The following is a 24,527-nucleotide window of genomic DNA, read 5'->3' on the forward strand; positions in this document are numbered from 1 at the left end:
TAATATGGCCACTCTGTTTACTGAGGCCAGCCTTGGCTGGGCCATGGGAGCCCCTTGTCTCTGTCATCCACACTGACGAATTTTATTGGCTGCTGGTCTTCAATATGTAAATTTACAAAGTACAGGCATTTTTGTCATCTTTTGCCAACGCTATGGATAGGAAATGTTTTCTATGGTGTTGCGGGAAAGGTTTTCCTATGCAGAAATGGAGGGGCTTTTTGTTGCCTTTGGGACGATAGACGCTTTCCCACCCTAAGTGATATGGGTGGCAGCTTCTTCCACCTGCCTGGGCTGCCCTTTGTGCTATTAAGACTATACTTTCAGGGATCATTTCTATAGTTCTTAACTGAGGAAATGTGTTCGAAAGTGTCTGGTCTTCGCTAACCACGAGGAAGAGTTGAAGTGTTCTCTTCTGAGCGTGAAGCAAGTGGACAGTGTTGCATTTATGCAGCTGCTGTCTGCTATTGATGACCGATGACCGTTCCTCTCTCTCTCCCTTTCAGGAGGGTTGGAGGAAGGGAACACAAACTGAGTGGTTAGCTGCTTATTATTCTGGTGAAAAATAGAGACAGCTCCCCTGTTCTTAGGGTTGCTTGTTGTCTGTGCTGTCGATTATGTGGGTTCTGATTTGTTAGCTGTGCAAATCTCCACATGGACCAAACACCTTGCGTCGCCCCGGTAAACACAATTGGCCGTGGGCCCTTTTGTGCGCTGCCCTGGGGGACCCAAGCGACAAGTTCCGGCTGTTGCATGCTGGCCTACTTCCATTTCACAAAGGTTAAGCCATTCTGATTTGCCACTGTTTTTCATCTGGCGCAATCCTCGTGCTTCTGTGAAAACAACACTGTACTGCCTTTGAATCTGCCTATTCAGCTGGGTACTTTTCAGGTCCGACTCAAATGCTTGTCTGGCCAATGCGCGCAATACCCTTCCATCACATGCATTACGTTCTCATAAAAGTCACACCGCCATTGTTCACGTTGCCTCCCACTTATGCTTGCTCGAATTCCACTGCAAAGCTTCCCAGATATTGAATAACACTCATTGCCATCGTAATATGGCCACTCTGTTTACTGAGGCCAGCCTTGGCTGGGCCATGGGAGCCCCTTGTCTCTGTCATCCACACTGACGAATTTTATTGGCTGCTGGTCTTCAATATGTAAATTTACAAAGTACAGGCATTTTTGTCATCTTTTGCCAACGCTATGGATAGGAAATGTTTTCTATGGTGTTGCGGGAAAGGTTTTCCTATGCAGAAATGGAGGGGCTTTTTGTTGCCTTTGGGACGATAGACGCTTTCCCACCCTAAGTGAGATGGGTGGCAGCTTCTTCCACCTGCCTGGGCTGCCCTTTGTGCTATTAAGACTATACTTTCAGGGATCGTTTCTATAGTTCTTAACTGAGGAAATGTGTTCGAGGTTAGCGAAGACGAGGAAGAGTTGAAGTGTTCTCTTCTGAGCGTGAAGCAAGTGGACAGTGTTGCATTTATGCAGCTGCTGTCTGCTATTGATGACCGTTCCTCTCTCCCTTTCAGGAGGGTTGGAGGAAGGGAACACAAACTGAGTGGTTAGCTGCTTATTATTCTGGTGAAAAATAGAGACAGCTCCCCTGTTCTTAGGGTTGCTTGGTGTCTGTGCTGTCGATTATGTGGGTTCTGATTTGTTAGCTGTGCAAATCTCCACATGGACCAAACACCTTGCGTCGCCCCGGTAAACACAATTGGCCGTGGGCCCTTTTGTGCGCTGCCCTGGGGGACCCAAGCGACAAGTTCCGGCTGTTGCATGCTGGCCTACTTCCATTTCACAAAGGTTAAGCCATTCTGATTTGCCACTGTTTTCCATCTGGCGCAATCCTCGTGCTTCTGTGAAAACAACACTGTACTGCCCCTTTGGGGGATTTGAATCTGCCTATTCAGCTGGGTACTTTTCAGGTCCGACTCAAATGCTTGTCTGGCCAATGCGCGCAATACCCTTCCATCACATGCATTACGTTCTCATAAAAGTCACACCGCCATTGTTTACGTTGCCTCCCACTTATGCTTGCTTGAATTCCACTGCAAAGCTTCCCAGATATTGAATAACACTCATTGCCATCGTAATATGGCCACTCTGTTTACTGAGGCCAGCCTTGGCTGGGCCATGGGAGCCCCTTGTCTCTGTCATCCACACTGACGAATTTTATTGGCTGCTGGTCTTCAATATGTAAATTTACAAAGTACAGGCATTTTTGTCATCTTTTGCCAACGCTATGGAAAGGAAAGGTTTTCTATGGGGTTGCGGGAAAGGTTTTCCTATGCAGAAATGGGGGGGCTTTTTGTTGCCTTTGGGACGATAGATGCTTTCCCACCCTAAGTGAGATGGGTGGCAGCTTCTTCCACCTACCTGGGCTGCCCTTTGTGCTATTAAGACTATACTTTCAGGGATCATTTCTATAGTTCTTAACTGAGGAAATGTGTTCGAAAGTGTCTGGTCTTCGCTAACCACGAGGAAGAGTTGAAGTGTTCTCTTCTGAGCGTGAAGCAAGTGGACAGTGTTGCATTTATGCAGCTGCTGTCTGCTATTGATGACCGTTCCTCTCTCCCTTTCAGGAGGGTTGGAGGAAGGGAACACAAACTGAGTGGTTAGCTGCTTATTATTCTGGTGAAAAATAGAGACAGGTCCCCTGTTCTTAGGGTTGCTTGGTGTCTGTGCTGTCGATTATGTGGGTTCTGATTTGTTAGCTGTGCAAATCTCCACATGGACCAAACACCTTGCGTCGCCCCAGTAAACACAATTGGCCGTGGGCCCTTTTGTGCGCTGCCCTGGGGGACCCAAGCGACAAGTTCCGGCTGTTGCATGCTGGCCTACTTCCATTTCACAAAGGTTAAGCCATTCTGATTTGCCACTGTTTTCCATCTGGCGCAATCCTCGTGCTTCTGTGAAAACAACACTGTACTGCCCCTTTGGGGGATTTGAATCTGCCTATTCAGCTGGGTACTTTTCAGGTCCGACTCAAATGCTTGTCTGGCCAATGCGCGCAATACCCTTCCATCACATGCATTACGTTCTCATAAAAGTCACACCGCCATTGTTCACGTTGCCTCCCACTTATGCTTGCTCGAATTCCACTGCAAAGCTTCCCAGATATTGAATAACACTCATTGCCATCGTAATATGGCCACTCTGTTTACTGAGGCCAGCCTTGGCTGGGCCATGGGAGCCCCTTGTCTCTGTCATCCACACTGACGAATTTTATTGGCTGCTGGTCTTCAATATGTAAATTTACAAAGTACAGGCATTTTTGTCATCTTTTGCCAACGCTATGGAAAGGAAAGGTTTTCTATGGGGTTGCGGGAAAGGTTTTCCTATGCAGAAATGGGGGGCTTTTTGTTGCCTTTGGGACGATAGATGCTTTCCCACCCTAAGTGAGATGGGTGGCAGCTTCTTCCACCTACCTGGGCTGCCCTTTGTGCTATTAAGACTATACTTTCAGGGATCATTTCTATAGTTCTTAACTGAGGAAATGTGTTGGAAAGTGTCTGGTCTTCGCTAACCACGAGGAAGAGTTGAAGTGTTCTCTTCTGAGCGTGAAGCAAGTGGACAGTGTTGCATTTATGCAGCTGCTGTCTGCTATTGATGACCGTTCCTCTCTCCCTTTCAGGAGGGTTGGAGGAAGGGAACACAAACTGAGTGGTTAGCTGCTTATTATTCTGGTGAAAAATAGAGACAGCTCCCCTGTTCTTAGGGTTGCTTGGTGTCTGTGCTGTCGATTATGTGGGTTCTGATTTGTTAGCTGTGCAAATCTCCACATGGACCAAACACCTTGCGTCGCCCCGGTAAACACAATTGGCCGTGGGCCCTTTTGTGCGCTGCCCTGGGGGACCCAAGCGACAAGTTCCGGCTGTTGCATGCTGGCCTACTTCCATTTCACAAAGGTTAAGCCATTCTGATTTGCCACTGTTTTTCATCTGGCGCAATCCTCGTGCTTCTGTGAAAACAACACTGTACTGCCTTTGAATCTGCCTATTCAGCTGGGTACTTTTCAGGTCCGACTCAAATGCTTGTCTGGCCAATGCGCGCAATACCCTTCCATCACATGCATTACGTTCTCATAAAAGTCACACCGCCATTGTTCACGTTGCCTCCCACTTATGCTTGCTCGAATTCCACTGCAAAGCTTCCCAGATATTGAATAACACTCATTGCCATCGTAATATGGCCACTCTGTTTACTGAGGCCAGCCTTGGCTGGGCCATGGGAGCCCCTTGTCTCTGTCATCCACACTGACGAATTTTATTGGCTGCTGGTCTTCAATATGTAAATTTACAAAGTACAGGCATTTTTGTCATCTTTTGCCAACGCTATGGATAGGAAATGTTTTCTATGGTGTTGCGGGAAAGGTTTTCCTATGCAGAAATGGAGGGGCTTTTTGTTGCCTTTGGGACGATAGACGCTTTCCCACCCTAAGTGAGATGGGTGGCAGCTTCTTCCACCTGCCTGGGCTGCCCTTTGTGCTATTAAGACTATACTTTCAGGGATCATTTCTATAGTTCTTAACTGAGGAAATGTGTTCGAGGTTAGCGAAGACGAGGAAGAGTTGAAGTGTTCTCTTCTGAGCGTGAAGCAAGTGGACAGCGTTGCATTTATGCAGCTGCTGTCTGCTATTGATGACCGTTCCTCTCTCCCTTTCAGGAGGGTTGGAGGAAGGGAACACAAACTGAGTGGTTAGCTGCTTATTATTCTGGTGAAAAATAGAGACAGCTCCCCTGTTCTTAGGGTTGCTTGGTGTCTGTGCTGTCGATTATGTGGGTTCTGATTTGTTAGCTGTGCAAATCTCCACATGGACCAAACACCTTGCGTCGCCCCGGTAAACACAATTGGCCGTGGGCCCTTTTGTGCGCTGCCCTGGGGGACCCAAGCGACAAGTTCCGGCTGTTGCATGCTGGCCTACTTCCATTTCACAAAGGTTAAGCCATTCTGATTTGCCACTGTTTTCCATCTGGCGCAATCCTCGTGCTTCTGTGAAAACAACACTGTACTGCCCCTTTGGGGGATTTGAATCTGCCTATTCAGCTGGGTACTTTTCAGGTCCGACTCAAATGCTTGTCTGGCCAATGCGCGCAATACCCTTCCATCACATGCATTACGTTCTCATAAAAGTCACACCGCCATTGTTTACGTTGCCTCCCACTTATGCTTGCTTGAATTCCACTGCAAAGCTTCCCAGATATTGAATAACACTCATTGCCATCGTAATATGGCCACTCTGTTTACTGAGGCCAGCCTTGGCTGGGCCATGGGAGCCCCTTGTCTCTGTCATCCACACTGACGAATTTTATTGGCTGCTGGTCTTCAATATGTAAATTTACAAAGTACAGGCATTTTTGTCATCTTTTGCCAACGCTATGGATAGGAAATGTTTTCTATGGTGTTGCGGGAAAGGTTTTCCTATGCAGAAATGGAGGGGCTTTTTGTTGCCTTTGGGACGATAGACGCTTTCCCACCCTAAGTGATATGGGTGGCAGCTTCTTCCACCTGCCTGGGCTGCCCTTTGTGCTATTAAGACTATACTTTCAGGGATCATTTCTATAGTTCTTAACTGAGGAAATGTGTTCGAAAGTGTCTGGTCTTCGCTAACCACGAGGAAGAGTTGAAGTGTTCTCTTCTGAGCGTGAAGCAAGTGGACAGTGTTGCATTTATGCAGCTGCTGTCTGCTATTGATGACCGATGACCGTTCCTCTCTCTCTCCCTTTCAGGAGGGTTGGAGGAAGGGAACACAAACTGAGTGGTTAGCTGCTTATTATTCTGGTGAAAAATAGAGACAGCTCCCCTGTTCTTAGGGTTGCTTGTTGTCTGTGCTGTCGATTATGTGGGTTCTGATTTGTTAGCTGTGCAAATCTCCACATGGACCAAACACCTTGCGTCGCCCCGGTAAACACAATTGGCCGTGGGCCCTTTTGTGCGCTGCCCTGGGGGACCCAAGCGACAAGTTCCGGCTGTTGCATGCTGGCCTACTTCCATTTCACAAAGGTTAAGCCATTCTGATTTGCCACTGTTTTTCATCTGGCGCAATCCTCGTGCTTCTGTGAAAACAACACTGTACTGCCTTTGAATCTGCCTATTCAGCTGGGTACTTTTCAGGTCCGACTCAAATGCTTGTCTGGCCAATGCGCGCAATACCCTTCCATCACATGCATTACGTTCTCATAAAAGTCACACCGCCATTGTTCACGTTGCCTCCCACTTATGCTTGCTCGAATTCCACTGCAAAGCTTCCCAGATATTGAATAACACTCATTGCCATCGTAATATGGCCACTCTGTTTACTGAGGCCAGCCTTGGCTGGGCCATGGGAGCCCCTTGTCTCTGTCATCCACACTGACGAATTTTATTGGCTGCTGGTCTTCAATATGTAAATTTACAAAGTACAGGCATTTTTGTCATCTTTTGCCAACGCTATGGATAGGAAATGTTTTCTATGGTGTTGCGGGAAAGGTTTTCCTATGCAGAAATGGAGGGGCTTTTTGTTGCCTTTGGGACGATAGACGCTTTCCCACCCTAAGTGAGATGGGTGGCAGCTTCTTCCACCTGCCTGGGCTGCCCTTTGTGCTATTAAGACTATACTTTCAGGGATCATTTCTATAGTTCTTAACTGAGGAAATGTGTTCGAGGTTAGCGAAGACGAGGAAGAGTTGAAGTGTTCTCTTCTGAGCGTGAAGCAAGTGGACAGTGTTGCATTTATGCAGCTGCTGTCTGCTATTGATGACCGTTCCTCTCTCCCTTTCAGGAGGGTTGGAGGAAGGGAACACAAACTGAGTGGTTAGCTGCTTATTATTCTGGTGAAAAATAGAGACAGCTCCCCTGTTCTTAGGGTTGCTTGGTGTCTGTGCTGTCGATTATGTGGGTTCTGATTTGTTAGCTGTGCAAATCTCCACATGGACCAAACACCTTGCGTCGCCCCGGTAAACACAATTGGCCGTGGGCCCTTTTGTGCGCTGCCCTGGGGGACCCAAGCGACAAGTTCCGGCTGTTGCATGCTGGCCTACTTCCATTTCACAAAGGTTAAGCCATTCTGATTTGCCACTGTTTTCCATCTGGCGCAATCCTCGTGCTTCTGTGAAAACAACACTGTACTGCCCCTTTGGGGGATTTGAATCTGCCTATTCAGCTGGGTACTTTTCAGGTCCGACTCAAATGCTTGTCTGGCCAATGCGCGCAATACCCTTCCATCACATGCATTACGTTCTCATAAAAGTCACACCGCCATTGTTTACGTTGCCTCCCACTTATGCTTGCTTGAATTCCACTGCAAAGCTTCCCAGATATTGAATAACACTCATTGCCATCGTAATATGGCCACTCTGTTTACTGAGGCCAGCCTTGGCTGGGCCATGGGAGCCCCTTGTCTCTGTCATCCACACTGACGAATTTTATTGGCTGCTGGTCTTCAATATGTAAATTTACAAAGTACAGGCATTTTTGTCATCTTTTGCCAACGCTATGGAAAGGAAAGGTTTTCTATGGGGTTGCGGGAAAGGTTTTCCTATGCAGAAATGGGGGGGCTTTTTGTTGCCTTTGGGACGATAGATGCTTTCCCACCCTAAGTGAGATGGGTGGCAGCTTCTTCCACCTACCTGGGCTGCCCTTTGTGCTATTAAGACTATACTTTCAGGGATCATTTCTATAGTTCTTAACTGAGGAAATGTGTTCGAAAGTGTCTGGTCTTCGCTAACCACGAGGAAGAGTTGAAGTGTTCTCTTCTGAGCGTGAAGCAAGTGGACAGTGTTGCATTTATGCAGCTGCTGTCTGCTATTGATGACCGTTCCTCTCTCCCTTTCAGGAGGGTTGGAGGAAGGGAACACAAACTGAGTGGTTAGCTGCTTATTATTCTGGTGAAAAATAGAGACAGGTCCCCTGTTCTTAGGGTTGCTTGGTGTCTGTGCTGTCGATTATGTGGGTTCTGATTTGTTAGCTGTGCAAATCTCCACATGGACCAAACACCTTGCGTCGCCCCAGTAAACACAATTGGCCGTGGGCCCTTTTGTGCGCTGCCCTGGGGGACCCAAGCGACAAGTTCCGGCTGTTGCATGCTGGCCTACTTCCATTTCACAAAGGTTAAGCCATTCTGATTTGCCACTGTTTTCCATCTGGCGCAATCCTCGTGCTTCTGTGAAAACAACACTGTACTGCCCCTTTGGGGGATTTGAATCTGCCTATTCAGCTGGGTACTTTTCAGGTCCGACTCAAATGCTTGTCTGGCCAATGCGCGCAATACCCTTCCATCACATGCATTACGTTCTCATAAAAGTCACACCGCCATTGTTCACGTTGCCTCCCACTTATGCTTGCTCGAATTCCACTGCAAAGCTTCCCAGATATTGAATAACACTCATTGCCATCGTAATATGGCCACTCTGTTTACTGAGGCCAGCCTTGGCTGGGCCATGGGAGCCCCTTGTCTCTGTCATCCACACTGACGAATTTTATTGGCTGCTGGTCTTCAATATGTAAATTTACAAAGTACAGGCATTTTTGTCATCTTTTGCCAACGCTATGGAAAGGAAAGGTTTTCTATGGGGTTGCGGGAAAGGTTTTCCTATGCAGAAATGGGGGGGCTTTTTGTTGCCTTTGGGACGATAGATGCTTTCCCACCCTAAGTGAGATGGGTGGCAGCTTCTTCCACCTACCTGGGCTGCCCTTTGTGCTATTAAGACTATACTTTCAGGGATCATTTCTATAGTTCTTAACTGAGGAAATGTGTTGGAAAGTGTCTGGTCTTCGCTAACCACGAGGAAGAGTTGAAGTGTTCTCTTCTGAGCGTGAAGCAAGTGGACAGTGTTGCATTTATGCAGCTGCTGTCTGCTATTGATGACCGTTCCTCTCTCCCTTTCAGGAGGGTTGGAGGAAGGGAACACAAACTGAGTGGTTAGCTGCTTATTATTCTGGTGAAAAATAGAGACAGCTCCCCTGTTCTTAGGGTTGCTTGGTGTCTGTGCTGTCGATTATGTGGGTTCTGATTTGTTAGCTGTGCAAATCTCCACATGGACCAAACACCTTGCGTCGCCCCGGTAAACACAATTGGCCGTGGGCCCTTTTGTGCGCTGCCCTGGGGGACCCAAGCGACAAGTTCCGGCTGTTGCATGCTGGCCTACTTCCATTTCACAAAGGTTAAGCCATTCTGATTTGCCACTGTTTTTCATCTGGCGCAATCCTCGTGCTTCTGTGAAAACAACACTGTACTGCCTTTGAATCTGCCTATTCAGCTGGGTACTTTTCAGGTCCGACTCAAATGCTTGTCTGGCCAATGCGCGCAATACCCTTCCATCACATGCATTACGTTCTCATAAAAGTCACACCGCCATTGTTCACGTTGCCTCCCACTTATGCTTGCTCGAATTCCACTGCAAAGCTTCCCAGATATTGAATAACACTCATTGCCATCGTAATATGGCCACTCTGTTTACTGAGGCCAGCCTTGGCTGGGCCATGGGAGCCCCTTGTCTCTGTCATCCACACTGACGAATTTTATTGGCTGCTGGTCTTCAATATGTAAATTTACAAAGTACAGGCATTTTTGTCATCTTTTGCCAACGCTATGGATAGGAAATGTTTTCTATGGTGTTGCGGGAAAGGTTTTCCTATGCAGAAATGGAGGGGCTTTTTGTTGCCTTTGGGACGATAGACGCTTTCCCACCCTAAGTGAGATGGGTGGCAGCTTCTTCCACCTGCCTGGGCTGCCCTTTGTGCTATTAAGACTATACTTTCAGGGATCATTTCTATAGTTCTTAACTGAGGAAATGTGTTCGAGGTTAGCGAAGACGAGGAAGAGTTGAAGTGTTCTCTTCTGAGCGTGAAGCAAGTGGACAGCGTTGCATTTATGCAGCTGCTGTCTGCTATTGATGACCGTTCCTCTCTCCCTTTCAGGAGGGTTGGAGGAAGGGAACACAAACTGAGTGGTTAGCTGCTTATTATTCTGGTGAAAAATAGAGACAGCTCCCCTGTTCTTAGGGTTGCTTGGTGTCTGTGCTGTCGATTATGTGGGTTCTGATTTGTTAGCTGTGCAAATCTCCACATGGACCAAACACCTTGCGTCGCCCCGGTAAACACAATTGGCCGTGGGCCCTTTTGTGCGCTGCCCTGGGGGACCCAAGCGACAAGTTCCGGCTGTTGCATGCTGGCCTACTTCCATTTCACAAAGGTTAAGCCATTCTGATTTGCCACTGTTTTCCATCTGGCGCAATCCTCGTGCTTCTGTGAAAACAACACTGTACTGCCCCTTTGGGGGATTTGAATCTGCCTATTCAGCTGGGTACTTTTCAGGTCCGACTCAAATGCTTGTCTGGCCAATGCGCGCAATACCCTTCCATCACATGCATTACGTTCTCATAAAAGTCACACCGCCATTGTTTACGTTGCCTCCCACTTATGCTTGCTTGAATTCCACTGCAAAGCTTCCCAGATATTGAATAACACTCATTGCCATCGTAATATGGCCACTCTGTTTACTGAGGCCAGCCTTGGCTGGGCCATGGGAGCCCCTTGTCTCTGTCATCCACACTGACGAATTTTATTGGCTGCTGGTCTTCAATATGTAAATTTACAAAGTACAGGCATTTTTGTCATCTTTTGCCAACGCTATGGATAGGAAATGTTTTCTATGGTGTTGCGGGAAAGGTTTTCCTATGCAGAAATGGAGGGGCTTTTTGTTGCCTTTGGGACGATAGACGCTTTCCCACCCTAAGTGATATGGGTGGCAGCTTCTTCCACCTGCCTGGGCTGCCCTTTGTGCTATTAAGACTATACTTTCAGGGATCATTTCTATAGTTCTTAACTGAGGAAATGTGTTCGAAAGTGTCTGGTCTTCGCTAACCACGAGGAAGAGTTGAAGTGTTCTCTTCTGAGCGTGAAGCAAGTGGACAGTGTTGCATTTATGCAGCTGCTGTCTGCTATTGATGACCGATGACCGTTCCTCTCTCTCTCCCTTTCAGGAGGGTTGGAGGAAGGGAACACAAACTGAGTGGTTAGCTGCTTATTATTCTGGTGAAAAATAGAGACAGCTCCCCTGTTCTTAGGGTTGCTTGTTGTCTGTGCTGTCGATTATGTGGGTTCTGATTTGTTAGCTGTGCAAATCTCCACATGGACCAAACACCTTGCGTCGCCCCGGTAAACACAATTGGCCGTGGGCCCTTTTGTGCGCTGCCCTGGGGGACCCAAGCGACAAGTTCCGGCTGTTGCATGCTGGCCTACTTCCATTTCACAAAGGTTAAGCCATTCTGATTTGCCACTGTTTTTCATCTGGCGCAATCCTCGTGCTTCTGTGAAAACAACACTGTACTGCCTTTGAATCTGCCTATTCAGCTGGGTACTTTTCAGGTCCGACTCAAATGCTTGTCTGGCCAATGCGCGCAATACCCTTCCATCACATGCATTACGTTCTCATAAAAGTCACACCGCCATTGTTCACGTTGCCTCCCACTTATGCTTGCTCGAATTCCACTGCAAAGCTTCCCAGATATTGAATAACACTCATTGCCATCGTAATATGGCCACTCTGTTTACTGAGGCCAGCCTTGGCTGGGCCATGGGAGCCCCTTGTCTCTGTCATCCACACTGACGAATTTTATTGGCTGCTGGTCTTCAATATGTAAATTTACAAAGTACAGGCATTTTTGTCATCTTTTGCCAACGCTATGGATAGGAAATGTTTTCTATGGTGTTGCGGGAAAGGTTTTCCTATGCAGAAATGGAGGGGCTTTTTGTTGCCTTTGGGACGATAGACGCTTTCCCACCCTAAGTGAGATGGGTGGCAGCTTCTTCCACCTGCCTGGGCTGCCCTTTGTGCTATTAAGACTATACTTTCAGGGATCATTTCTATAGTTCTTAACTGAGGAAATGTGTTCGAGGTTAGCGAAGACGAGGAAGAGTTGAAGTGTTCTCTTCTGAGCGTGAAGCAAGTGGACAGTGTTGCATTTATGCAGCTGCTGTCTGCTATTGATGACCGTTCCTCTCTCCCTTTCAGGAGGGTTGGAGGAAGGGAACACAAACTGAGTGGTTAGCTGCTTATTATTCTGGTGAAAAATAGAGACAGCTCCCCTGTTCTTAGGGTTGCTTGGTGTCTGTGCTGTCGATTATGTGGGTTCTGATTTGTTAGCTGTGCAAATCTCCACATGGACCAAACACCTTGCGTCGCCCCGGTAAACACAATTGGCCGTGGGCCCTTTTGTGCGCTGCCCTGGGGGACCCAAGCGACAAGTTCCGGCTGTTGCATGCTGGCCTACTTCCATTTCACAAAGGTTAAGCCATTCTGATTTGCCACTGTTTTCCATCTGGCGCAATCCTCGTGCTTCTGTGAAAACAACACTGTACTGCCCCTTTGGGGGATTTGAATCTGCCTATTCAGCTGGGTACTTTTCAGGTCCGACTCAAATGCTTGTCTGGCCAATGCGCGCAATACCCTTCCATCACATGCATTACGTTCTCATAAAAGTCACACCGCCATTGTTTACGTTGCCTCCCACTTATGCTTGCTTGAATTCCACTGCAAAGCTTCCCAGATATTGAATAACACTCATTGCCATCGTAATATGGCCACTCTGTTTACTGAGGCCAGCCTTGGCTGGGCCATGGGAGCCCCTTGTCTCTGTCATCCACACTGACGAATTTTATTGGCTGCTGGTCTTCAATATGTAAATTTACAAAGTACAGGCATTTTTGTCATCTTTTGCCAACGCTATGGAAAGGAAAGGTTTTCTATGGGGTTGCGGGAAAGGTTTTCCTATGCAGAAATGGGGGGGCTTTTTGTTGCCTTTGGGACGATAGATGCTTTCCCACCCTAAGTGAGATGGGTGGCAGCTTCTTCCACCTACCTGGGCTGCCCTTTGTGCTATTAAGACTATACTTTCAGGGATCATTTCTATAGTTCTTAACTGAGGAAATGTGTTCGAAAGTGTCTGGTCTTCGCTAACCACGAGGAAGAGTTGAAGTGTTCTCTTCTGAGCGTGAAGCAAGTGGACAGTGTTGCATTTATGCAGCTGCTGTCTGCTATTGATGACCGTTCCTCTCTCCCTTTCAGGAGGGTTGGAGGAAGGGAACACAAACTGAGTGGTTAGCTGCTTATTATTCTGGTGAAAAATAGAGACAGGTCCCCTGTTCTTAGGGTTGCTTGGTGTCTGTGCTGTCGATTATGTGGGTTCTGATTTGTTAGCTGTGCAAATCTCCACATGGACCAAACACCTTGCGTCGCCCCAGTAAACACAATTGGCCGTGGGCCCTTTTGTGCGCTGCCCTGGGGGACCCAAGCGACAAGTTCCGGCTGTTGCATGCTGGCCTACTTCCATTTCACAAAGGTTAAGCCATTCTGATTTGCCACTGTTTTCCATCTGGCGCAATCCTCGTGCTTCTGTGAAAACAACACTGTACTGCCCCTTTGGGGGATTTGAATCTGCCTATTCAGCTGGGTACTTTTCAGGTCCGACTCAAATGCTTGTCTGGCCAATGCGCGCAATACCCTTCCATCACATGCATTACGTTCTCATAAAAGTCACACCGCCATTGTTCACGTTGCCTCCCACTTATGCTTGCTCGAATTCCACTGCAAAGCTTCCCAGATATTGAATAACACTCATTGCCATCGTAATATGGCCACTCTGTTTACTGAGGCCAGCCTTGGCTGGGCCATGGGAGCCCCTTGTCTCTGTCATCCACACTGACGAATTTTATTGGCTGCTGGTCTTCAATATGTAAATTTACAAAGTACAGGCATTTTTGTCATCTTTTGCCAACGCTATGGATAGGAAATGTTTTCTATGGTGTTGCGGGAAAGGTTTTCCTATGCAGAAATGGAGGGGCTTTTTGTTGCCTTTGGGACGATAGACGCTTTCCCACCCTAAGTGAGATGGGTGGCAGCTTCTTCCACCTGCCTGGGCTGCCCTTTGTGCTATTAAGACTATACTTTCAGGGATCATTTCTATAGTTCTTAACTGAGGAAATGTGTTCGAAAGTGTCTGGTCTTCGCTAACCACGAGGAAGAGTCGAAGTGTTCTCTTCTGAGCGTGAAGCAAGTGGACAGTGTTGCATTTATACAGCTGCTGTCTGCTATTGATGACCGTTCCTCTCTCCCTTTCAGGAGGGTTGGAGGAAGGGAACACAAACTGAGTGGTTAGCTGCTTACTATTCTGGTGAAAAATAGAGACAGCTCCCCTGTTCTTAGGGTTGCTTGGTGTCTGTGCTGTCGATTATGTGGGTTCTGATTTGTTAGCTGTGCAAATCTCCACATGGACCAAACACCTTGCGTCGCCCCGGTAAACACAATTGGCCGTGGGCCCTTTTGTGCGCTGCCCTGGGGGACCCAAGCGACAAGTTCCGGCTGTTGCATGCTGGCCTACTTCCATTTCACAAAGGTTAAGCCATTCTGATTTGCCACTGTTTTTCATCTGGCGCAATCCTCGTGCTTCTGTGAAAACAACACTGTACTGCCTTTGAATCTGCCTATTCAGCTGGGTACTTTTCAGGTCCGACTCAAATGCTTGTCTGGCCAATGCGCGCAATACCCTTCCATCACATGCATTACGTTCTCATAAAAGTCACACCGCCATTGTTCACGTTGCCTCCCACTTATGCTTGCTCGAATTCCACTGCAAAGCTTCCCAGATATTGAATAACACTCATTGCCATCGTAATATGGCCACTCTGTTTACTGAGGCCAGCCTTGGCTGGGCCATGGGAGCCCCTTGTCTCTGTCATCCACACTGACGAATTTTATTGGCTGCTGGTCTTCAATATGTAAATTTACAAAGTACAGGCATTTTTGTCATCTTTTGCCAACGCTATGGATAGGAAATGTTTTCTATGGTGTTGCGGGAAAGGTTTTCCTATGCAGAAATGGAGGGGCTTTTTGTTGCCTTTGGGACGATAGACGCTTTCCCACCCTAAGTGAGATGGGTGGCAGCTTCTTCCACCTGCCTGGGCTGCCCTTTGTGCTATTAAGACTATACTTTCAGGGATCATTTCTATAGTTCTTAACTGAGGAAATGTGTTCGAAAGTGTCTGGTCTTCGCTAACCACGAGGAAGAGTCGAACCACGAGGAAGAGTCGAAGTGTTCTCTTCTGAGCGTGAAGCAAGTGGACAGTGTTGCATTTATACAGCTGCTGTCTGCTATTGATGACCGTTCCTCTCTCCCTTTCAGGAGGGTTGGAGGAAGGGAACACAAACTGAGTGGTTAGCTGCTTACTATTCTGGTGAAAAATAGAGACAGCTCCCCTGTTCTTAGGGTTGCTTGGTGTCTGTGCTGTCGATTATGTGGGTTCTGATTTGTTAGCTGTGCAAATCTCCACATGGACCAAACACCTTGCGTCGCCCCGGTAAACACAATTGGCCGTGGGCCCTTTTGTGCGCTGCCCTGGGGGACCCAAGCGACAAGTTCCGGCTGTTGCATGCTGGCCTACTTCCATTTCACAAAGGTTAAGCCATTCTGATTTGCCACTGTTTTCCATCTGGCGCAATCCTCGTGCTTCTGTGAAAACAACACTGTACTGCCCCTTTGGGGGATTTGAATCTGCCTATTCAGCTGGGTACTTTTCAGGTCCGACTCAAATGCTTGTCTGGCCAATGCGCGCAATACCCTCCATCACATGCATTACGTTCTCATAAAAGTCACACCGCCATTGTTCACGTTGCCTCCCACTTATGCTTGCTCGAATTCCACTGCAAAGCTTCCCAGATATTGAATAACACTCATTGCCATCGTAATATGGCCACTCTGTTTACTGAGGCCAGCCTTGGCTGGGCCATGGGAGCCCCTTGTCTCTGTCATCCACACTGACGAATTTTATTGGCTGCTGGTCTTCAATATGTAAATTTACAAAGTACAGGCATTTTTGTCATCTTTTGCCAACGCTATGGAAAGGAAAGGTTTTCTATGGGGTTGCGGGAAAGGTTTTCCTATGCAGAAATGGAGGGGCTTTTTGTTGCCTTTGGGACGATAGACGCTTTCCCACCCTAAGTGAGATGGGTGGCAGCTTCTTCCACCTACCTGGGCTGCCCTTTGTGCTATTAAGACTATACTTTCAGGGATCATTTCTATAGTTCTTAACTGAGGAAATGTGTTGGAAAGTGTCTGGTCTTCGCTAACCACGAGGAAGAGTCGAAGTGTTCTCTTCTGAGCGTGAAGCAAGTGGACAGTGTTGCATTTATGCAGCTGCTGTCTGCTATTGATGACCGTTCCTCTCTCCCTTTCAGGAGGGTTGGAGGAAGGGAACACAAACTGAGTGGTTAGCTGCTTACTATTCTGGTGAAAAATAGAGACAGCTCCCCTGTTCTTAGGGTTGCTTGGTGTCTGTGCTGTCGATTATGTGGGTTCTGATTTGTTAGCTGTGCAAATCTCCACATGGACCAAACACCTTGCGTCGCCCCGGTAAACACAATTGGCCGTGGGCCCTTTTGTGCGCTGCCCTGGGGGACCCAAGCGACAAGTTCCGGCTGTTGCATGCTGGCCTACTTCCATTTCACAAAGGTTAAGCCATTCTGATTTGCCACTGTTTTCCATCTGGCGCAATCCTCGTGCTTCTGTGAAAACAACACTGTACTGCCCCTTTGGGGGATTTGAATCTGCCTATTCAGCTGGGTACTTTTCAGGTCCGACTCAAATGCTTGTCTGGCCAATGCGCGCAATACCCTTCCATCACATGCATTACGTTCTCATAAAAGTCACACCGCCATTGTTCACGTTGCCTCCCACTTATGCTTGCTCGAATTCCACTGCAAAGCTTCCCAGATATTGAATAACACTCATTGCCATCGTAATATGGCCACTCTGTTTACTGAGGCCAGCCTTGGCTGGGCCATGGGAGCCCCTTGTCTCTGTCATCCACACTGACGAATTTTATTGGCTGCTGGTCTTCAATATGTAAATTTACAAAGTACAGGCATTTTTGTCATCTTTTGCCAACGCTATGGAAAGGAAAGGTTTTCTATGGGGTTGCGGGAAAGGTTTTCCTATGCAGAAATGGAGGGGCTTTTTGTTGCCTTTGGGACGATAGACGCTTTCCCACCCTAAGTGATATGGGTGGCAGCTTCTTCCACCTGTCTGGGCTGCCCTTTGTGCTATTAAGATTATACTTTCAGGGATCATTTCTATAGTTCTTAACTGAGGAAATGTGTTCGAAAGTGTCTGGTTTTCGCTAACCACGAGGAAGAGTTGAAGTGTTCTTTTCTGAGCGTGAAGCAAGTGGACAGTGTTGCATTTATGCAGCTGCTGTCTGCTATTGATGACCGTTCCTCTCTCCCTTTCAGGAGGGTTGGAGGAAGGGAACACAAACTGAGTGGTTAGCTGCTTATTATTCTGGTGAAAAATAGAGACAGCTCCCCTGTTCTTAGGGTTGCTTGGTGTCTGTGCTGTCGATTATGTGGGTTCTGATTTGTTAGCTGTGCAAATCTCCACATGGACCAAACACCTTGCGTCGCCCCGGTAAACACAATTGGCCGTGGGCCCTTTTGTGCGCTGCCCTGGGGGACCCAAGCGACAAGTTCCGGCTGTTGCATGCTGGCCTACTTCCATTTCACAAAGGTTAAGCCATTCTGATTTGCCACTGTTTTCCATCTGGCGCAATCCTCGTGCTTCTGTGAAAACAACACTGTACTGCCCCTTTGGGGGATTTGAATCTGCCTATTCAGCTGGGTACTTTTCAGGTCCGACTCAAATGCTTGTCTGGCCAATGCGCGCAATACCCTTCCATCACATGCATTACGTTCTCATAAAAGTCACACCGCCATTGTTCACGTTGCCTCCCACTTATGCTTGCTCGAATTCCACTGCAAAGCTTCCCAGATATTGAATAACACTCATTGGGCCTCATTCCGAGTATGGCGGTAAGGGATAGCGGCCACCGCTAACGAGAGCGGTGTACTCCGAGTTCCCTTTGCGCCATGGTGGTTTTAACACCTGCTTTTAGCAGGTGTTAAAAACCATGGCGCTGAGGGACCTTGATGTTAATTACGCCACCGTAATTTACGGTGGCGTAATTAACGCCTTCCCCACTCCCATTATGCCCTATGGGGCAAGAATGTCTGGTCTTTGCTAGTGTTCTCTTTTGAGCGTGAAACAAGTGCACAGTGTTGCATTAATGCTGCTGCTCTCTGCTATTGATTACCGTTCTTCTCTCTCTTTCAGGAGGGTTGGAAGAAGGGAAAACAAACGGAGTGGTTAGCTGCTTATTATTCTGGTGAAAAATAGAGAGAGCTCTCCTTTTCTTAGGGTTGCTTGGTGTCTGTGCTGTTGATTATGTAGGTTCTGATTTGTTAGCTGTGCAAATCTCCACATGGACCAAACACCTTGCGTCGCCCCGGTAAACACAATTGGCCGTGGGCCCTTTTGTGCGCTGCCCTGGGGGACCCAAGCGACAAGTTCCGGCTGTTGCATGTTGGCCTACTTCCATTTCACAAAGATTAAGCCATTCTGATTTGCCACTGTTTTCCATCTGGCGCAATCCTCGTGCCTCTGTGAAAACAACACTGTACTGCCCCCTTGGGGGATGGGAATCTGCCTATTCAGCTGTGTACTTTTAAAGTCGGACTCAAATGCTTGTCTGGTCAATGTGCCTCATTACGACCCAGGCGGTAAGTTACCGCCTGGGTCGTACCCTTACCACCATGGTGTAAACTATGTTTACACCATGGTGGATGGCGGATTTACCGCCCCATTCCAAGGTGTGTGTATGGCGGTAAATCCCCATTTCCCATTTTACCCTTCCCCATTCCCATTTTTGCCCCATAGGGCATAATGGGAGTGGGGAAGGCGCTAATTACGCCACCGTAAATTACGGTGGCGTAATTAGCACCATGGTCCCTTAGCGCCATGGATTTTAACGCCTGCAAAAACCAGGCGTTAAACTCACCATGGCGCAAAGGGACCTCGGAATCAGGCGTTAAGGGTCGGCGCCGTTTACGGCGCCATAAACCCCTTAACGCCTGACTCGTAATGAGGCCCAATGCGTGCAATATCCTTCCATCACTGGTGGTGGGGTGGGGACATAAATTGGGGCCTGCTGGCAGGTGCCTGTCACTGGGGGTGGGGTGGGGACATGAGTCGGGGCTCCCAAGTGCATGGTGCGTTGTGGCCTGCATGCGGGGCATGCCCAGGGTGTGGGGTGGTCCCCTGTGGTGTTGGCTGCCTGAGGCGTATGGGGAAGTGGGGGTTCACACCCGGGATGGAACACACTGCCAAATTGTGTGTAAAACACCCCGCGCACCCCTCGGAATACACGTACCCTGCTCGCGCCAGGCCAATAGCGTGTAAAACTCCATGCACACCCCTCCGAATACACATACCCCGCTCACGCCAGGCCAATTGCGTGTAAAACTCCATACGCACCCCTCGGAATACACGTACCCCGCTCATGCCAGGCCAATAGCGTGTAAAATTCCCTGCGCACCCCTCGGAATACACGTACCCCGCTCGCGCCAGGCCAATAGTGTGTGAATCTCCATGCGCACCCCCGTAATACGCACAGGCAGCCCATCACCCCAGTCTGTTAGGCAGAATCCTGTGCAGTTCCCTTAGGGAGCACTACACGAGATTAGGACTACAGGTGAGAGCAATAAATCCCCTTTGGTATCAGTCTGTACCACAAAGATTAAGGGGCCGATTCATGGAACAAACGTGCACCGAAAATCCCAGCGCAAGCAGGCGCAAGGAGGCGCAAGCGTGAGAAAGCAAGCGCACACACACGCGTGCTATTCAAGGAAGGCGCTGCGCTACTTTCCCACTGGTTGTGCGCCAAATCCGTGCATGGCGCACGCTGGTGCACACGTCTCCAAACAGCGTGCGCTAAGCGCACAGCGAAAGCACACATAGCGCAGCGTACACAACAAAAGTAGGCGGAACAGGGGGCGTAACACGCGTAATGGGGAATAACCGGTGAAAAAGAAGGCGTAACTGGGGAAGTACTGCAGGGAACTACACGGAACACCCACACGCACACGAACAACCCGTATTCATGGATTCGAATACGGGAAACCCGCGCACAGCAAAAGACACGCACATGCGTCAATGCATCCGCCACACGAAGGCAGGCGGAAGCGTCCACACGCACAGTATAAAAGTGCGCGCAAACAACAAACACGTATATACAGCTACGATGAATGCCCCATTTGTCGCTGCACTGATCGTGGGACACCGCAGGAGGAGGAGAATAGCCAAGGCACGCATTTTTTCACCACGGACAAGCCTTTTTGGGATGCCTAACGACCAGGTCTATGGCAGGTATAGGTTTCCACCCCGTATCATCCTAGACCTGGTCCGGGAGTGGGAAGATGACCTAACATCCCCCACCCTCTGCTCCCAAGCATTGAGCCCCTTGGAGAAGGTGCTCAATGTCCTGCATTTTTTGGCCACTGGGTCTTTTCAGCGGACTACTACCATAGTGGGGGGGTCTCACAGGCCACGCAGTCACGCTGCCTACACCAGGTCTTGGCAATCATGACTGCACGCCCCTCAGTCCGCAGGCACATATACATGCCCAGAACACCCGCAGAAAGGCAGGCCATTGCCCAGGACTTTTACAGGGTCGCACACTTCCCCAAAGTGCTCGGTGCCATAGATTGCACCCATGTGGCCCTACGTCCAGCTAGGGCCACTGAGCACATCTACCAAAACCGCAAGCACTGGCATTCCATCAATGTACAGATGGTATGCGATGCAAAGGGAATCATCACCTCTGTCTATGCAAACTACCCTGGCTCCACCCATGACAGTTTCATATACAGAATGTCTGTCCTGAGCCGGGCCCTGGAAGCTGGCCAGCATGGCGACACATGGCTCCTAGGTGAGTACAAATGCCTGTGCACATGCATGCATGTCACACACACACACAAATACACAAACCCCAATAATCACAACCATTATCATCTCTACAGGGGACAGTGCCTACCCTCTGAGCAACCACATGATGACCCCAATCCGGAACCACACCACCCCAGGTAAGATACAACGCGGCCCATATTGCAACCAGGGCTATAGTAGAGCGCACATTCAGAGTGCTCAAGTCACGCTTCCGCTCCCTTGACCGCTCTGGCGGGCAGCTACTCTATGCACCCCCAATAGTGTGCAGGATCATTGTGGCAGCATGTGTCCTGCACAATGTTGCAACACGGCAGGGCGTACCGGTGGACATGGTGGTGCCCCCGCATCCCCAACCACAGGCACAAGCGCTGCCCATGGGAGGGGATAGGGCACGTGGCGAGGAAGCACGGACCCAGCTTGTGGACAGATGTTTCACCTAAACTCCCCACCCTGCGGAGTCCACACAGGCCTGACACATACCAGGTGACAATCGATGATGACAAAGAGACAGTCAACTGTCACAACCTTACCACCCTGAGATTGTTGCCATGGAATTGCCACATTGTGTGCATCCCTAGCTACTTAAACACAAGCAATCCTGTGTGACCAAAAGGCACACATGCAAGGTGTGAATCACACAGACCTGCCAAACAGGCCATGACTATCACTGGTATGTCACTCAAACCCTCCAAAACCACAACATGACATGGCAAGCAATAGCCATACACCGACACAGTAACAATAAGGTACACATTGCCATGTGAAAAATGTAAATTGGCATCAGACAATGATGCCTGACATGGAATCAGATGAAATGACTGACCAACAGCCTCCCACCCAAAATAAGTCATACCCAAATGCATTCCAAAAGTTGTAGTTGAAACATAACAATGAATGCCTGTCTACATGCACAATGTGCATTGCAAAATCAACACTGCAGCTACTGTGTGCCGTGTCCACCTCCTGCAACACACTGCTCAGCGCACAGCACAGTGAACAGCCATTGTGTGTGATGCACACCCTGAGCATGACATCTAAGCGACAAACTACATAAAAAACCAAATTAGGCATATACAGGATCCACAACGGTCAGAGAACATGTGCTGCAGGGACACTGGGCACCAGAAGGCAAACAGAGTGTACACGTGGACATGGAAGGGTGGTTGTACATGTAGTGGATCATAGTGCGAGTGTGTGGGTCAGTAGGGACATGCACTCAACATATGCATGTGAAATCAAGTGACCATCAGTGTCGTCTACACATCACATGTGAACATTCACCATGTGTATACCCCAGCATGTCAATCCACAACTATCCCCTCACACCTGAAAGGTAAACACAACACATGAACAGGCATTGATCAGCAGAATACATCATGTACATAGGAAAGCACAATTACAATTTCAGGGTGCCCATCACACTTCAGGGCAAGGCAACTATCAACAACAAAACACCCCCCTCCCTCACAAATCACCACGACCCACTGAACAACCGCATCTGGGTCATTCATCGTACATCCTTGAATTCCACCTGGCCACAGGATCACCCTTCCCCTTTGTCACCATCTCCCACCTTGTTTGTAAAAAGTTGCCAGCACCCTCGGAGTCCACCTAGATTTGCAAAAGCACAAAATCCAAGAGAACTCAAAGCAGGACAACACAGAAGCCAAGCAAATACCCTGCAGGCAGTAAAACAAACCAGAACAGCCTCCAGTAGATGACTTCAAGTAGCAGTACGCCACAAAGGCCAAGTACGACCACAATGATGTCAACAACCAAGGTAGCACAGTAAAACGATGTCACAACAGGATCCGAACCATGTGTGGTACATAACATAGAATGATGCATCATGAACGGATGTCTACTGTCACAGCTCCCATGTACAGGCGCAGGAGTGGCACAAAACAACCACCCCCACTGTGGTCTGGGTGCCTGCAAGTTCTAACTCACACAGGCCTCTGAGACCCTGGAGGAGAAGGAGGGTCAGGGATATGCAGTCGGCACAGGCATTAGCATACTGGATAACGGGAATGAGGGGCAGGAGAGGGGAGTAGGATTGACACGGGAAAGTAGGGAATGCACCAAAATGTAGTACACACATTAACACATACACAAATCGACAAAACTTGTTCACATGCACTTAGCAGCAAATTACTCAAATGGAAGTCAAAGAGAAACTTATCTCTGGGGTGAGTGCTGGCCTCCTGCCTACGCACTCTCTGGTCCGGTAACAGGAGCAGTTCAATGCTGCAAAGAGAGCCACAGTTAATAATATGTGCATGCCCAAAACACACAAACACACTACCAAATATGCCCCAAAGTAACAAAATACTTTACAAACAGACAAACCTGTGTGGATGCTTCATACCCATACGTAACATTACCCCTCTGATGGTTCATACACAGTCAATGCAGTAAGTCAGGCACCGGTGGGTGCGTGGCAAATGGAACACCAATGTGTCACGATTCACACAACATGTAATGTTCCCTGTGTAAGCAGACAGATGCATATAGCAAGGTCTGACTTCAGAACAAGTCCTGTACCACCATGACCAAAATAAAGTAGCCAGTGCATGTATCAAATTCTACTTGGAAATGAAATGCACTGCACCTGAGTCTGTCCTTTGCTGTCTGTCCCTGTGAGCTGCTTCATTCCATGTCTCGGAATGCTACATGGCTAATACAAGTGCCTCAATGGACCATGGTGGACCGGAGGGTATGTGCCAATGCCCCTGCAGGTGCCCCAGACAACTTTCACATCAACTAGCCATCAGTCCATTAACACATCTGAGCTGTATTGTGCGCTTCTACACCAATATTTGTCCAAGTTTACCGTCAGTGCTGCTACTAAGCATGCATGTTCAACTGGCCAGGTGGAAGGTTTGCTGTGTTGTGACCCCCCTGTGCTGCTCACCTTGCCTAGAGTCCCTTGAAACACGTCATCGATTTTCGGATGTATGATCGCAATCCCTTTGCCTCTGCCTGCGCACACATGCGCATGTCGATAGCACCAAGCGTGTCCTGATTCCAGACGTCCAATGGCCCATGTCTGCTTGCAAAGGTGTTCTTGAGGCTTCATCCCCCTGCAGAAAGTGCATGAAACACATGATTAATGCTTAATATTCATCTGTGTGTGCCTCTTCAGGCATTACATGACTGGACCATGTCAGAGACGTACATCAGAAATCACACCATCAGTCCGTCTTTCACAGCAACAGTGTGGAACACACTATCTACGGTATGATTTGCAACAAGCACATGTTCATTAAAGATAAGAAACATACTACACAATGCATAGCAATGAATGTACAAATGAATCATTAAACATCCCATCTAGCAAAAGAAGAACAGTGGACAATTACACCCCAATCATCCCCACTAGGGGTGTTAACACAAGTTCCACAGCAGCAGACATGCCACAGATATGACAGTCCATTGCCCTTGTGTAATAGGCTGTTACACCGAACCATCCTTGCGAGCCCATGAATAAGGAAAGCAGGAGTGTCATATGTGAGTCAAGGACCCCAAGCAGCAAACACATACACAAGACAAGCTTGAAGGGCCCAGCTGGAACAGACAGTGGATGCTTTCAAAAGCCACAAAGCACCACACCGTCACATGAAAGCACAATAGACTAGTTAATATAGTTTAAAATTGCTAATTACACTAACTATGAAAAACCTACTTTACCTATTTAAACTAACTATCAAAC

At 48.3% G+C, this 24,527-nt stretch overlaps 8 non-coding genes and 10 pseudogenes across 8 annotated transcripts; all 18 read left to right on the plus strand.

Moving 5' to 3' along the window:
• Positions 1–308: 308 nt before the first annotated feature.
• On the plus strand, positions 309–537 carry LOC138490454 (small nucleolar RNA U3; annotated as a pseudogene).
• An 824-nt stretch (positions 538–1,361) lies between these two features.
• On the plus strand, positions 1,362–1,568 carry LOC138490485 (small nucleolar RNA U3; annotated as a pseudogene).
• Positions 1,569–2,403: 835 nt separating this feature from the next.
• LOC138490180 (small nucleolar RNA U3) lies at positions 2,404–2,621 on the plus strand. Its single transcript, XR_011275234.1, has one exon. It is a non-coding gene; the product is annotated as a small nucleolar RNA U3 (small nucleolar RNA).
• Positions 2,622–3,455: 834 nt separating this feature from the next.
• On the plus strand, positions 3,456–3,673 carry LOC138490307 (small nucleolar RNA U3). Its single transcript, XR_011275348.1, has one exon. It is a non-coding gene; the product is annotated as a small nucleolar RNA U3 (small nucleolar RNA).
• Positions 3,674–4,497: 824 nt separating this feature from the next.
• LOC138490470 (small nucleolar RNA U3) lies at positions 4,498–4,704 on the plus strand (annotated as a pseudogene).
• An 835-nt stretch (positions 4,705–5,539) lies between these two features.
• Positions 5,540–5,768, plus strand: LOC138490455 (small nucleolar RNA U3; annotated as a pseudogene).
• An 824-nt stretch (positions 5,769–6,592) lies between these two features.
• LOC138490483 (small nucleolar RNA U3) lies at positions 6,593–6,799 on the plus strand (annotated as a pseudogene).
• An 835-nt stretch (positions 6,800–7,634) lies between these two features.
• LOC138490181 (small nucleolar RNA U3) lies at positions 7,635–7,852 on the plus strand. Its single transcript, XR_011275235.1, has one exon. It is a non-coding gene; the product is annotated as a small nucleolar RNA U3 (small nucleolar RNA).
• An 835-nt stretch (positions 7,853–8,687) lies between these two features.
• Positions 8,688–8,905, plus strand: LOC138490308 (small nucleolar RNA U3). The gene has a single exon (XR_011275349.1). It is a non-coding gene; the product is annotated as a small nucleolar RNA U3 (small nucleolar RNA).
• Positions 8,906–9,729: 824 nt separating this feature from the next.
• LOC138490473 (small nucleolar RNA U3) lies at positions 9,730–9,936 on the plus strand (annotated as a pseudogene).
• Positions 9,937–10,771: 835 nt separating this feature from the next.
• Positions 10,772–11,000, plus strand: LOC138490456 (small nucleolar RNA U3; annotated as a pseudogene).
• An 824-nt stretch (positions 11,001–11,824) lies between these two features.
• On the plus strand, positions 11,825–12,031 carry LOC138490484 (small nucleolar RNA U3; annotated as a pseudogene).
• An 835-nt stretch (positions 12,032–12,866) lies between these two features.
• LOC138490182 (small nucleolar RNA U3) lies at positions 12,867–13,084 on the plus strand. The gene has a single exon (XR_011275236.1). It is a non-coding gene; the product is annotated as a small nucleolar RNA U3 (small nucleolar RNA).
• Positions 13,085–13,919: 835 nt separating this feature from the next.
• LOC138490382 (small nucleolar RNA U3) lies at positions 13,920–14,137 on the plus strand. The gene has a single exon (XR_011275416.1). It is a non-coding gene; the product is annotated as a small nucleolar RNA U3 (small nucleolar RNA).
• Positions 14,138–14,961: 824 nt separating this feature from the next.
• LOC138490461 (small nucleolar RNA U3) lies at positions 14,962–15,197 on the plus strand (annotated as a pseudogene).
• Positions 15,198–16,031: 834 nt separating this feature from the next.
• LOC138490330 (small nucleolar RNA U3) lies at positions 16,032–16,249 on the plus strand. The gene has a single exon (XR_011275369.1). It is a non-coding gene; the product is annotated as a small nucleolar RNA U3 (small nucleolar RNA).
• Positions 16,250–17,084: 835 nt separating this feature from the next.
• On the plus strand, positions 17,085–17,302 carry LOC138490248 (small nucleolar RNA U3). The gene has a single exon (XR_011275295.1). It is a non-coding gene; the product is annotated as a small nucleolar RNA U3 (small nucleolar RNA).
• Positions 17,303–18,054: 752 nt separating this feature from the next.
• LOC138490545 (small nucleolar RNA U3) lies at positions 18,055–18,174 on the plus strand (annotated as a pseudogene).
• The last annotated feature ends 6,353 nt before the right edge of the window (positions 18,175–24,527 follow it).

The sequence above is a fragment of the Ambystoma mexicanum genome, chromosome 9 (genome assembly GCF_040938575.1).
Source record: "Ambystoma mexicanum isolate Mex_15411 chromosome 9, UKY_AmexF1_1, whole genome shotgun sequence".
NCBI lineage: Eukaryota > Metazoa > Chordata > Amphibia > Caudata > Ambystomatidae > Ambystoma > Ambystoma mexicanum.